The following is a 14,185-nucleotide window of genomic DNA, read 5'->3' as shown; positions in this document are numbered from 1 at the left end:
TCAGCATAATTTAATCGGACAGAGTCAGCATGGTTTTACGAAGGGGATGTCATGTTTGACAAATTTGCTCGAATTCTTTGAGGACGTAACAAACAGGGTGGATAAAGGGGAACCAGTGGATGTGGTGTATTTGGACTTCCAAAAGGCATTTGACAAGGTGCCACACAAAAGATTACTGCACAAGATAAAAAATCATGGGATTGGGGGCAATATACTGGCATGGGTGGAAGATTGGCTATCTAACAGAAAACAGAGAGTTGGGATAAATGGTTCATTCTCGGGTTGGCAATCAGTAACTAGTGGTGTTCCGCAGGGGTCAGTGCTGGGACCCCAACTCTTTACAATCTGTATTAACGATTTGGAGGAAGGGACCGAGTGCAACGTATCCAAGTTTGCCGACGATACAAAGATGGGAGGGAAAGCAGTGAGTGAGGAGGACATAAAAAGCCTGCAAAAGGACATAGACGGGCTAAGTGAGTGGGCAAAAATTTGACAGATGGAATATAATGTTGGAAAGTGTGAGGTTATGCACTTTGGCAGAAAAAATCAAAGAGCAAGTTATTATCTAAATGGAGAGAAACTGCAAAGTGCTACAGTACAAAGGGATCTGGGGGTCCTGGTGTATGAAACACAGAAGGTTAGTATGCAGGTATAGCAGGTGATCAGGAAGGCCAATGGAATCTTGGCTTTTATTGCAAGGGGGATGGAGTATAAAAGCAGGGAAGTCTTGCTGCAGTTACACAGGGTACTGGTGAGGCCACACCTGGAATACTGCGTACAGTTTTGGTTTCCATATTTAAGAAAAGATATACTTGCTCTCGAGGCAGTTCAGAGAAGGTTCACTCGGTTGATTCCGGAGATGAGGGGGTTGACTTATGAGGAAAGGTTGAGTAGGTTGGGCCTCTACTCATTGGAATTCAGAAGAATGAGAGGCGATCTTATCGAAACATATAAGATTGTGAGGGGGCTTGATCGGGTGGATGTGGTGAGGATGTTTCCACTGATGGGTGAGACTAGAACTAGGAGGCATAATCTTAGAATAAGGGGCTGCCCTTTCAAAACTGAGATGAGGAGAAACTTCTTCACTCAGACGGTAGTAAATCTATGGAATTTGCTACCTCAGAGAGCTGTGGAAGCTGCGACATTAAATAAATTTAAAACAGAGATAGACAGTTTCCTAGCTGATAAGGGGTTACAGGGAGAGGGCAGGGAAGTGGACGTGAGTCTAATTTTGGATCAGCCATGAACCTATTGAATGGCGGAGCAGGCCCGAGGGGCCGTATGGCCTACTCCTGCTCCTACTTCTTATGTTCTAATACACCACATCCACTGGTTTGCCCTTATCTATTTTACTAGTTACATCCTCAAAAAATTCCAGTAGATTAGTCAAGCACGATTTACCTTTTGTAAATCCATGTTGACTTTGTCCGATCCTATCACTGTTTTCGAAGTGTGCTGCTATTACATCTTTTATAATGGACTCTGGCATTTTCCCCACTACCGATGTCAGGCTTACCGGTCTGTAATTCCTCGTTTTCTCTCTACCACCATTTTTGAATAGTGGGGTAACATTAGCTACCCTCCAATCCATGGGTACTGTTCCAGATTCCATCGAATATTGGAAGATGATCAGCAATGAATCTACAATTTCTAGGGCACTTCCTTAAGTACCCTAGGATGTAGGTTATCAGGCCCTGGGGATTTATCGGCCTTCAATCCCATCAATTTCCCGAAACACCATTTCCCTACAAATACTGATTTCTTTCACTTCCTCCCTTTCATCAGACCCTATGTTCCCCAACATCTCTGGGAGGTTATTTGTGTCCTCCTTTGTGAAGACAGAACCAAAATATGTATTTAATTGGTCTGCCATTTCTTTGTTCCCCATTATAAATTCCCCTGATTCTGACTGCAAGGGACCTACACTTGACTTCACCAATCTTTTTCTCTTCACATATCTATAAAAGCTTTTACAGTCAGTTTTTATGTTCCCTGCAAGCTTACTCTCATATTCTATTTTCCCCTTCTTAATTAATCCCTTTGCCCTCCTTTGTTGAATCCTAAACTGCTCCCAATCCTCTGGATTATTGCTTTTTCTGGCCAATTTATATGTCCTCTCCTTGGATCTTATGCTATCCCTAATTTCCCTTGTTGTCCACGGTTGAGTCACCTTTTTTGTTTTATTATTATGCCAAACTGGGATGAACAAATTCTGTAGTTTATCCATGCGATCTTTGAATGTTTGCCATTACCTATCCACCGTTAACTCTTTTAGTGAGAAATTTCCAATTAGCAGATTTTGACCATAGAATCAATGGTTACAGCACAGAAGGAGGCCATTCGGCCCATCGAGCCCGTGCCGAAACAGTGTAGCTCATCAGGACAGGGATTGAACCTGCGACATTGGCGTTATTAACACCATACTCGAGCCATCTGAGCAAACTGACCAATATCAACTCCCACAGTGATGCGGAATTCTAGAATAAGAAGGAACCAGTCACGATTTGAAAGGTATTAAAGTATTCGAGGGGCCCTTACATTTGGGATATTTCTTTATTTTGTCCACTCAAGGAGTTAGATAACAGACTTCCTCCTGTGAATGTAGAGCTGGATTATTGGGCCGTGATGTGTTTCCTTGTTGATCTTCTGTTAAATACATTTCCTGAATTAATTTAAATATAAACCAGATTTGCAGGCGTGGTGCTCTATTCACACATCGAAGGCGAGAGAGATGCTGTGGGTCACACACTAAGCCCAGTAGGTGAAATACCAAGGCTCGGAGTGGCACTCTGGAAGGTTTGGGTCGCTGGGACTTGTCCATGAGAGTAACCAAAGGTATGAGAACTGAAATAATCTAAAGTTAAAAAGGAGAAAAGGCCCAAATCTGCAGCAGTCGGTAACAGGACATCAATTAGTCTCCTGTTATCGTGGAGACATCAAGGACTCGACACACTGTGTGTTGGAACCAAAGCTGATTTATTTGGCATATATCCAGAAGATTAAACTCCAGCCCAGTTAGGGAGTTATTAACATCAGAAACAAACCCCAACTATCAGAATGAACATGGTTCAGTCCTGAATGTGATTAACAGCAGAATCCAACCCCTGCAGTCACTTGTGAACTCACTGGTGTTTCAGTAGATGGGATGACTGAGTGAATCCCTTCCCACACATGGAGCAGGTGAATGGCTTCTCCCCAGTGTGAACTCGCTGGTGTGTCAGCAGCTCATTTTTCCTTTTAAAGGTCTTCTCAGTCAGAACATTTAAATGGTCTCTTATCAGTGTGAACAAGTTGGTGTGAAGCGAAGTTGGCAGACTCTGTGAATCCCTTCCCACACACCAAGCAGGTGAACGGCCTCTCCTCGGTGTGAATACGCTGGTGTACAGTGAGGTTCAATGAACGAGTGAATCCGTTCCCACACACAGAGCAGGTGAACGGCCTCTCCCCGGTGTGAATACGCTGGTGTACAGTGAGGTTCAATGAACGAGTGAATCCCTTCCCACACATGGAGCAGGTGAATGGCCTCTCCCCGGTGTGAATACGCCAATGAGTTTCCAGCTCAGATGGGCAAGAGAATCCCTTCCCACAGTCCCCACATTTCCACGGTTTCTCCATGGTGCGGGTGTCCTTGTGTCTGTCCAGGTTGGACGATCGGTTGAAGCCTCGTCTACACACAGAACACATATATGGTTACTCCCCGCTGTGAAAATTTTCCTTATATAACAGATTCTACAAACAAATACTAATTATGATATTCATACAATATTATAGTTGTGTAGTAAAGTTCTTCTGACAGGCAGTGTCCACCAACTGAGCAGACTGATAGTTAGCAGATCTGGGAGGCACCACAAGATGTTCCACCTTGACTGCAGCAGTCAGCTTTCTTATCCCCGGGGTACGGACTCTCAACCAAGCTGCTAACTGCCCCTCTATTAAGGCCCGAAAAGTCGAGCCTGCGTGATTCTTGTTACATCTGTGAATCAGATCATCCTGCTGAAGGAAAGTTACAGAACAAACAACCTCAAACTAAACTTACAATTAATGAACTAACAAAGGGCCTTCATCGAACTACAAGGAATATTACTTCCAGCTGCATTCCTTTTACAGATGTGCTCGCTCTAACTCGATCTTCCGTAGACACAGGCTTGGCAGATTGTTTTTGTAACTATATTTTCTTCCCACAATTGAGTGTTGTGCCTCAGGAGTTAATTGGAACTATAAACTTCTTAAATTGATAGTTAAGACAGATGGCTTTGCCCGTTGCCTAGACAGCACAATGATGTTTATGGACATCTCCAACAGGGAAGGTCTCTGTGTAGAGAATAACAACAACTTGCATTTATGTAGCGCCTTTAACATAGTAAAATGTCCCAAGGTGCTTCACAGGAGCGTTAACAAAATTTGACACCAAACAGCATAAGGAAATATCAGCGCAAAAGAGGTAGGTTTTAAGGAGTGGCTTAAAAGAGGAAAGAGACTTGGGGAGTTTGGGGGAATGAATTCTAGAGTTTAGGGCCCAGTAGCTGAAGGCACGGCTGCCAATGGTGGAGCGGTTAAAACTGGGGACATGCAAGAGGCCACAATTGGAGGAGCGCAGCATTCTGAGAGGGTTGTAGGGCTGGAGGAGGTTACAGAGATAGGGAGGGGTGAAGCCAAGGAGGAATTGAAAAAAAGCTTCAATTCAAGAGTTTCTGGGCAGTTAGTCTTTTAATTCAGAATCTAGCAGCCTCTATGTAAACATACAATAGCAAAATACTGCGAATGCTGGAAATCTGAAATAACAACAGAAAATGCTGGAAACACTCAGCAGGTCATATGTATATGAAATAAAGAAAATCGGTCTTGTGTTTAGAATTTCATTCTAAGTCTAATTTAATCGTGACAATATTTTAATTTTAATTCCGGACTTCTAAAACCCCCTTTCCCACACTCGGTCCCTCCCTATAAACTGTCCCTGTGTAATATTTCTCAGTTTAGGGGAGGAACGCTCCCTGACCAGTCTCCATTTCTCCTCCATTTCCAGACGCTCCCTGACCAGTCTCCAGTTCTCCTCCATTTACAGACGCTCCCTGACCAGTCACCATTTCTCCTTCATTTACAGACGCTCCCTGACTCACTTCCTGTCTGTCCCGGAGTTTGACGCTTTGTTGAGATTCGGGCCGGAGTGAAACGGGAACCCGCGGGTGGGGGCGGATAATGTTCACTGCTCTTATAATCGGGCCTGGGGCCGCATTCGGGGTATGTGAAGCCCGCGTCCCCACGGGGTTCATTAACCCGCCGCCCTCTGACTTGCTGCAGCCTCGCCACCCGCGCATGCTCAGCTCACACTGCCCAACAATTAGCCTCTCCCGCGCATGCTCAGCTCACACTGCCCAACAATCAGCCTCTCCCGCGCATGCTCAGCTCTCCTTCTGTTGTACAGGTTTGAAGGTCAAGCCCCGCCCCTCACACACTCCGATTGGTTGGAGGACCCGCCGACCGCTCGGTCCTCCAGACCCGCCCCTCTCGCTTCCTATTGGTCGGACCTCCCGTCAATCACCCGGACAGTATGAGCTGAGCATGCGCGGACCTTGGCAGCAGCCGCTGACACATCAGGTGAGAGAGCGGGCTCATGAACCCCGGGGGGACGCGGGCCGCTCACACCCCGAGCTCAGGGAGCGGGTTCATGAACTCCGGGGGGACGCGGGCCGCTCACACCCCGAGCTTAGGGAGCGGGTTCATGAACCCCGGGGGGACGCGGGCCGCTCACACCCCGAGCTCAGGGAGCGGGTTCATGAACCCCGGGGGGACGCGGGCCGCTCACACCCCAAGCTCAGGGAGCGGGTTCATGAACCCCGAGGGGACGCGGGCTGCTCACACCCCGAGTGCGGCCCCAGGCCCCATTATTAAAACACTCAACATTATCCGCTTCACAAACACCCGGGGTGGGCCTCAGGCCCCGAACAAGAGCCTCCGGGCCGGGCGTTTGCCCCGAGCGGGGCGGCAGCTGCGCGGCTTTCTCCCGGTGACAGGCCCGGGGTAACGGCCACCATCTTGAGAGGCTCAGGGGGCAGCAGGGCGCATGCGCGGCCCCCTTGCCAGGAAGCAGGAGGAGAGAATCTTGTCAATTTCTATCCTGGACTCACAGTGATGGCTTTTGTAAACTCCTTTTACAGGCTGTGAGAAGGGCAGCATTTACACACCGCAAACTCACACCAGCAACAACAACTTACCTTTATATAGCACCTTTAAAATGTCACAGTAGCGCAGTCAGACAATAATCGACACACATACTTTGTTTGTGGTCCTTCACAACTGTAACAATTTTATTGCGGTTGCTGTGAAGGCTGCGCTCACTCTGCTCGTACACCTGGTCTCCAAAGGAGGCAAAACAGGACTAATGCTGCCGAGCTCAGCTCTTTTTGATCAGAAAATATCAACTGTTTCACCTCACCAGGAAATGCACAAAAGAGGCAGCAGTGCTGATTGGCTGCCCAGGAAAGTACGATTTAGATTAAACTCCTTCACCCAGAGAGTGCTGAGAACGTGGAACTTGCAGCTACATTGAACAGTTGAGGCGAATAGCATTTATAGAGCACCTTTCACGACCACCGGACGTCTCGAAGCGCTTTACTGCCAATGAAGTACTATTTGAAGTGAGTTCAGAGTTGTAATGTGGGAAACACGCAGCCAATTTGCACACAGCAAGGTCCCACAAACAGGAATGTTTGTGAATAGCATAATGTATTTAAGAGGAAGCTGGATGAACACGTGGGAGAAAGGAATAGAAGGAGATGCTGATAGGGGGAGATGACGAGAGATGGGAGGAGCCTCGTGTGGAGCATAAACACCACATGGACCAGTTGGGCCAAATGGCCTGTTTCTGTGCTGTACAATCTATGTAATTCTATGTAATAAGAGAGGATAGAATGTTCCATAGAAACTGGAATTATCTGTTCTGCATTTTTATCCTGAACTTAGTGATGTCTTTTGTAAACTGCTTTTACAGGGAATATCATCAGCCTTTGAATGTGGAAGGAGAAATGTTTGCCTGTTCTGTCTGTGGGAAAAGATTTCAAACATCAGTGTGACTGGAAAAGCACTGAGACACACACACCCGAGTGAGAGTGTTCCAGTGCACTGACTGTGGAAAGAGCTTTAACCAGTTACACAGCCTGAAAAAAATCACACCATTCACAGTGGGGAGAAAATGTACACGTGTTCTGTGTGTGGACAAGGTTCCAACTGATCGTCCAACCTGGAGAGACACAAGGACATCCACAAAATGGAGAAACCGTGGGAATGTAGGGACTGTGGGAAGGGATTCAGCTCCCCGTCCCGGGGAGAGACCGTTCATCTGCCCCGAGTATGGGAAGGGATTCAGTCAGTCATCCCACCTTCTGACATATCAGCGAGTTCACACTGGGGAGAGACCGTTCAGTTGCTCTCACTGTGGGAAGAGATTTGGGCAGTTATTGAACCTCACTGACCACCAGCGAATTCACACTGGAGAGAGGCCATTCAGTTGCTCTCAATGCGGGAAGAGGTTTGGGCAGTCATCTAGCCTCACTGAACACATGCGAGTTCACACTGGAGAGGCCATTCACCTGCACATTGTGTGGGAAGGTTTTTGCTCGATTAGCCAACCTCACTAAACACCAACTTGTTCACACTGAAAAGAGACCTTTCAAATGTTCTGAGTGTGGGAAGAGCTTTAAAAGCACAAGAGATCTGCTGACACACCAACACACTCACACTGGGGAAAAACCATTCACCTGCTCAGTGTGTGGGAAGGGATTTGCCAATTCATCCCACCTGCTGACACACTAGCGAGTTCACACTGGGGAGAGGCCATTCACCTGCTCCGTGTGTGGGAAGGGATTCATTCAGTCATCCCACCTGCTGACACACCAGTGAGTTCACACCGGGGAGAGGCCGTTCACCTGCTCTGAGTGTGGGAAGGGATTCACTCAGTCATCCCACCTGCTAAATCATCAGCGAGTTCACACTGGGGAGAGGCTGTTCACCTGCTCCGTGTGTGGGAAGAGATTCACTCTGTCATCCCACCTGCTGAAACACCAGCGAGTTCACAAATGACTGCAGTGGTTGGATTCTGCTGTTAGTCACATGCAGGACTGAACCATGTTCATTCTGACAATTGAGGTTTGTGTCTGATTATGTTAGTAACCCAATAACTGGGCTGGAGTTTAATATATTGATATGGCAAATAAATCAGCTTTGTATCAAACACACAGTGTGTCGAGTCCTTGATTTCTCCAAGATAAGAGGAGACTAATTGATGTCCTGTTACCGACTGCTCCATTTTTGGGCCTTTTCTCCTTTCTAACTCGAGATTATTTCAGTTCTCATACCTTTGGTTACTCTCATGGACAAGTCCCAGCTCCCCATACATTCCAGAGTGCCTCTCCTAGCCTTGTTATGCAGGGAAGGCATCGATAACATGCCCGGGATCACTAAACACCAAACTCAGTCTGTAAATCACTTTCAGCTACTGGACTTAGCGTGTGCCCCATAGCATCTCTCTCACCTTCGATGTGTGAATAGAGCATCACACCTCAGAACCTGGTTTAGATTTTAATTCCCTCAGGAAATGTATTTAACAGAAGATGAACAAGTAAACAAATCACGGCCCAATAAGCCAGCTCTATATTCACAGGAGAAAATCTGTTTTCTAACTCCTTGAGTGGACAGAATAAAGAAAGATCCCAAATGTAAGAGCCCTTCATATCTGTTGTAAAATAAATTTTAAATCCTGACCGATTCTGTGCTTATTATAGATTTCCCCATCCCTGTGGGAGTTGAATTTGGCCAACAACTGCTTCCTGGAAATTTCTTTCAAATGTAACCCCGCTATTCAAGAAAGGAGGGAGAGAAAAAACAGGGAACTATAGGTCAGTTAGCCTGACATCAATAGTAGCGAAAATACTAGAACGTATTATTAAGGACATGGTAACAGGGCACTTGGGAAATCACAATATGATCAGACAGAGTCAACATGGATTTATGAAAGGAAAATCGTGTTTGGAAAATCTATTAGAGCCTTTTGAGGGTGTAACTAGCAGGGTAGATAAGGGGGAACCAGTGGATGTAGTATATTTGGATTTTCAGAAGGCATTTGATGAGGTGCCACACAATAGGTTGTTACACAAGGTTAGGGCTCATGGGTTTGGGGGTAATATCTTCGCATGGATTGAGGATTCGTTAATGGACAGAAAACAGAGAGTAGGGATAAACGGGACATTTTCAGGGTGGCAGGGTGTAACTAGTGTGGTACCACAAGGATCAGTGCTTGGCCCTCAGCTACTTCAATGAGTTAGATGAGGGATCCAAGTGTAATAGGTGGGAAAGTAAGCAGTGAGGAGGATGTAAATAGGCTGCAAAGAAATATAGACCAGTTCAGTGAGTGGGCAAGCAGGTGGCAGATGGAGTATAATGTGGAGAAATGTGAAGTTATCCACTTTGGTAGGAAGAATGGAAAAGCAGAATATTTTTAAAAGGTGAGAGACTAGTAAAGGTTGGGATTCAGAGGGATTTCATAGAATCATAGAATGGTTACAGCACGGAAGAAGGCCATTCGGCCTGTCGAGCTGTGCCATCTCTCAGCTAGTCCCATTCCCCTGCACTTTCCCCTGAAAATGTTTTTCCTTCAGATACTTATCCAACTCCCTTTTGAAAGATAAGATTGAGTCTACCATTCCAGATCTTAACCACTCGCTGCGTAAAAAAGTTTTTTCTTACATCACCTTTGGTTCTTTTGCCAATCACAAATCTGTGTCCTCTGGTTCTCGACCCTTCTGCCAATAGGAACAGTTTCCCTCTATCTGCTCTGTCCAGACCCCTCATGATTTTGAACACCTCTATCAAATCTCCTCTCAATCTTCTCTGCTCCAAGGAGAACAACCCCAGCTTCTCCAGTCTATCAACGTAACTGAAGTCCCTCATTCCTTGTAAATCTTTTCTGCACCTTCTCTAAGGCCTTCACATCCTTCCTAAAGTGTGGTGCTCAGAATTGGACACAGTACTCCAGTTGAGGTCAAACCAGTGTTTTATAAAGGTTCATCATAATTTCCACACTTTTGTACTCTATGGGCTGGATTTTGTCAATGGGGACGTGATGGAGGCGGGACTCCCACTTTTTGGGTTGTAGTCCCAACTCCATCGACTTGTGGCCAACCCACACTATTTTCCCTTGATTGACCTTGTTAAGCCCGCCCAGCGGGCTCAGCAGGCCAATTAAGGGACACCTGGTATAACAACAGAAAATGCTGGAAAAACTCAGCAGGTCAGGCAACATCCGTGGAGAGAAATTTGAGTTGACGTTTCGGGTCAAACCCTTCTTCAAAACTGGAAAGAAAAGAAAAAAGAGCTTTTGACAGATGAAAAATCAGCGTTTGACAGCTCTGTGAAGCTGTCAAACACTGACAATCTGTCTTCTAACTTGAGTCCTTCTACACAGATTCAGTTAGAGATCTCTCCAGACCAGAAAGCAGAAGCTGCAGCTTTTGACATTTCAGCGGCCATTCTGCTTTCTGTGCCGGTGAACTGAGGGACTCCTGAGAACCGGAGGAAGGAAGCCTGCAGGAGAAAGTAAAGGTAAGTAAAACTTATTAAAACACTTTACATTTACCTCACACACTTACCTCTGCACACATGCAGCCATCACTCACATGCACAACGGACATCTCGACCTCTCCAACCCCTTCAGATCGATGGTCCGTCTCGCTAACTTGGCGTGGTTCGGAGCCGTCGGGAAGCCCACACTTCAGGGCTAAAAATAGGGATTAGGCAAAAAACTGCCTGTTAACTACCTGTTAACAGGCAGTTAATTTGTACTAATCCCCTTCCCACCTCGGGGAGGCAGCTCCCAGCACAGGTCGGATACCCGCCTCCTGAGACATTGGCACGGAGGCGGGTTGGGGGCAGGATGGGTTCGTGCCCTCCGACTCTGCAATTTTTGCACCGCTCCCGCCTCCAAACCCACCTCCATGGGGCTTGGAAATTAGAGTCCTATGCCTCTATTTATGAAGCCCAAGATTCCGTAAGCCTTTTTAACTGTTTTCTCAACCTGCCCTGCCACCTTCAACGATTTGTGCACACATACCCCCCAGGTCTCTCTGTGCACCCCCTTTAGGATTGTACCACTTTGTTTATATTTCCTCTCCTCATTCTTTCGACCAAGATGTATCACTTCACACTTTTCTGCGTTAAATTTCATTTACCACGTGTCCACCCATTTCACCAGCCTGTCTATGTCTTCCTGAAGTCTATCACTATCCTCCTCACTCTTCACCATGCTTCCAAGTTTTGTGTCATCTGCAAATTTTGAAATTGTGCCCTGTACACCTGCATCCAATTAATTAATATATAATCAAGAAAAGCAGTGATGCTAGTACTGACCCCTGGGTAACACCACTGTATACCTTCCTCTAGTCCGAAAAACAACTGTTCATAGAAACATAAAAGACAGGAGCAGGAGTAGGCCATTCGGCCCCTCGAGCCTGCTCCGCCATTCAATGAGATCATGGCTGATCATCCAAATTCAGTACCCTGTTCCTGCCTTCTCCCCATATCCCTTGATCCCTTTAGCCTTAAGAAATATATCCAACTCCTTCTTGAATATATTTAATGAATTGGCCTCCGCTGCCTTCTTTGGCAGAGAATTCCACAGGTTCACCACTCTTTGGTGAAGAAATTCCTCCTCATCTCTGTCCTAAATGGCTTACCGCTTATCCTTAGACTGTGACCCCTGGTTCTGGACTCCCCAACCATCGGGAACATCCTTCCAGCATCTAGTCTGTCCAGTCCTGACAGAATTTTATAAGTTTCAATGAGATCCCCTCTCATTCTTCTAAACTCCAGCGAGTACAAGCCCAATTGACCCAATCTCTCCTCATACGTCATTCCTGCCATCCCAGGTATCAGCCTGGTGAATCTTTGCTGCACTCCTTCCATGGCAAGAACATCCTTCCTCAGATAAGGCGACCAAAACTGCACACAATACTCAAGATGTGGTCTCACCAAGGCCCTGTACAACTGCAGCAAGACATCCTTGTTCCTGTACTCAAACCCTCTCGCTACGAAGGCCAACATACCATTTGCCTTCTTAACCGCCTGCTGCACCTGCATGCTTACTTTCAGCGACTGGTGCACAATGACCCAGGTCTCGTTGCACTTCCCCTTCTCCCAATCTATTGCCATTTAGATAATAATCTGCCTTCCTGTTTTTGACACCAAAGTTCAGCACGCCTCTCTGTTTCTTGTCACTTAGTCAACTCCGTATCCATGCTGTCACTAGTCCCTTTTATTCCATGGGCTTCAACTTTGCTGGCAAGCCTATTATCTGGCACTTTGTCGAACGCCTTCTGGAAATCCATGTACACCATCTTAACTGCATTACCCTCATCAACCCTCTCTGTTACCTCATCAAAGAACTCAGTCAAGTTAGTTAAACACGATTTGTCTTTAACAAATCTGTGCTGGCTTTCCTTAATTAATCCACACCTATCCAAGTGACTGTTAATTTTGTCCCTGATTACTGTTTCTAAAAGCTTCCCCACTACCGAGGTCAAACTGACTGGCCTGTAGTTGCTGGGTTTATCTTTATACCCTTTTTTGAACAAGGGTGTAACATTTGCAATTCTCCAGTCCTCTGGCACCACCCCCATATCTAAGGAGGATTGGAAGATTATGGCCAGTACCTCCGCAATTTCCTCCCTCAATTCCCTCAGCATCCAAGGATGCATCCCATCCGCTCCTGGTGATTTATCTACTTTAAGTACAGCCAGCCTTTCTAATACCTCCTCCTTATCAATTTTTATCCTATCAAGTGTCTCCACTACCTCCTCCTTCACTGTGTCTATGGCAGCATCCTCTTCCTTGGTGAAGAGAGATGTAAAGTACTCATTTAGTACCTCAGCCATACCCTCTGCCTCCATGCATACATCTCCTTTTTGGTCCCTAATTGGCCCCACCCCCCCTCTTACTACCCTTTTACTATTTAAATGTCTATAGAAGGCTTTTAGATGACCTTTTATAGTGGATACCATTCTATTCTCATACCCTCGCTTTGCCCCTCTTATTTTCTTTTTCACTTCTCCTCTGACCTTTCTATATATAGCCTGATTCTCAGATGTATTTGTAACCTGACATCTGTCATACGCACTCTTCTTCTGCTTCATCATATTCTCTAACTCTTTCGTCATCCAGGGAGCCCTGACTTTCCCCCTAGTGGGAATGTACCTCAACTGTACCTGAACTATTTCCTCTTTAAAGGCAGCCCATTGTTCCATTACAGTTTTGCCTGCCAATCTTTGATTCCAGTTTACCCGGGCCAGATCCGTTCTCATCCCACTGAAATTGGCCTTCCCCCAGTTAAACATTTTTACTCTAGATTGCTCCCTGTCCTTTTCCATAGCTAATCTAAAACTTATGATACTATGATCACTGTTCCCTAAATGTTCATCTACTGACACTTGCTCCACTTGACCTACCTCATTCCCCAGAACCAGATCCAGCAATGCCTCCTCCCTCGTCGGGCCGGAAACATACTGATCAAGAAAGTTCCCCATAACACACTTCAGAAATTCTTCCCCTTCTCTGCCCTTAACACTATTACAATCCCAGTCTATATTAGGATAGTTGAAGTCCCCCATTATCACTACTCTATAGTTCTTGCACCTCTCTGTAATTTCCCTGCAAATTTGCTCCTCCATATCTTTCCCACTATTTGGTGGTCTATAGAATACACCCAGTAGTGTAATGACACCTCTGTTATCTCTTAACTCTAGCCATATAGATTCTGTCCTCGACCCCTCCAGGACATCCTCCCTCTCCAGCACTGTAACATTCTCCTTGACCAATACTGCCACACCACCTCCGATCTTTCCTTCCCTATCCTTCCTGAACACTATATAACCAGGAATATTTAATACCCAATCCTGCCCTTTTTTGAGCCAGGTCTCAGTTATTGCCACAGCATCATATTCCCATGTGGCTATTTGTGCCTGCAGCTCACTGACCTTGTTTACTGCACTTCGAGCGTTCACATAAATACACTGTAAACCCATCTTAGACCATCCTGTATTCTCCCTTAGTTTGACCCCACCTAATACCTTACTATATCTTACTTTAGTGCTCTCTGCCTCTCCCAATCCTGTGAGCACTTTATTTCCCCTTTCTAATGTTT

The 14,185-nt window shown here is 46.0% G+C and overlaps 1 pseudogene across 1 annotated transcript in view; it reads left to right on the top strand.

Moving 5' to 3' along the window:
• LOC147119428 (uncharacterized) overlaps window positions 1-8,265 on the top strand; it is a 66,740-nt pseudogene extending 58,475 nt beyond the window's left edge. The window contains exon 6 of the transcript XR_015077881.1: window positions 7,462-8,265. The product of XR_015077881.1 is annotated as an uncharacterized LOC147119428 (transcript). The remainder of the gene's footprint in view (window positions 1-7,461) is intronic.
• Window positions 8,266-14,185: the final 5,920 nt, after the last annotated feature.

Source organism: Somniosus microcephalus, chromosome 4 (assembly GCF_052327205.1).
Source record: "Somniosus microcephalus isolate GS21.2 chromosome 4, FLI_Smic_1.0, whole genome shotgun sequence".
Lineage (NCBI taxonomy): Eukaryota > Metazoa > Chordata > Chondrichthyes > Squaliformes > Somniosidae > Somniosus > Somniosus microcephalus.
This window is presented reverse-complemented; position numbering and strand designations above follow the sequence as displayed.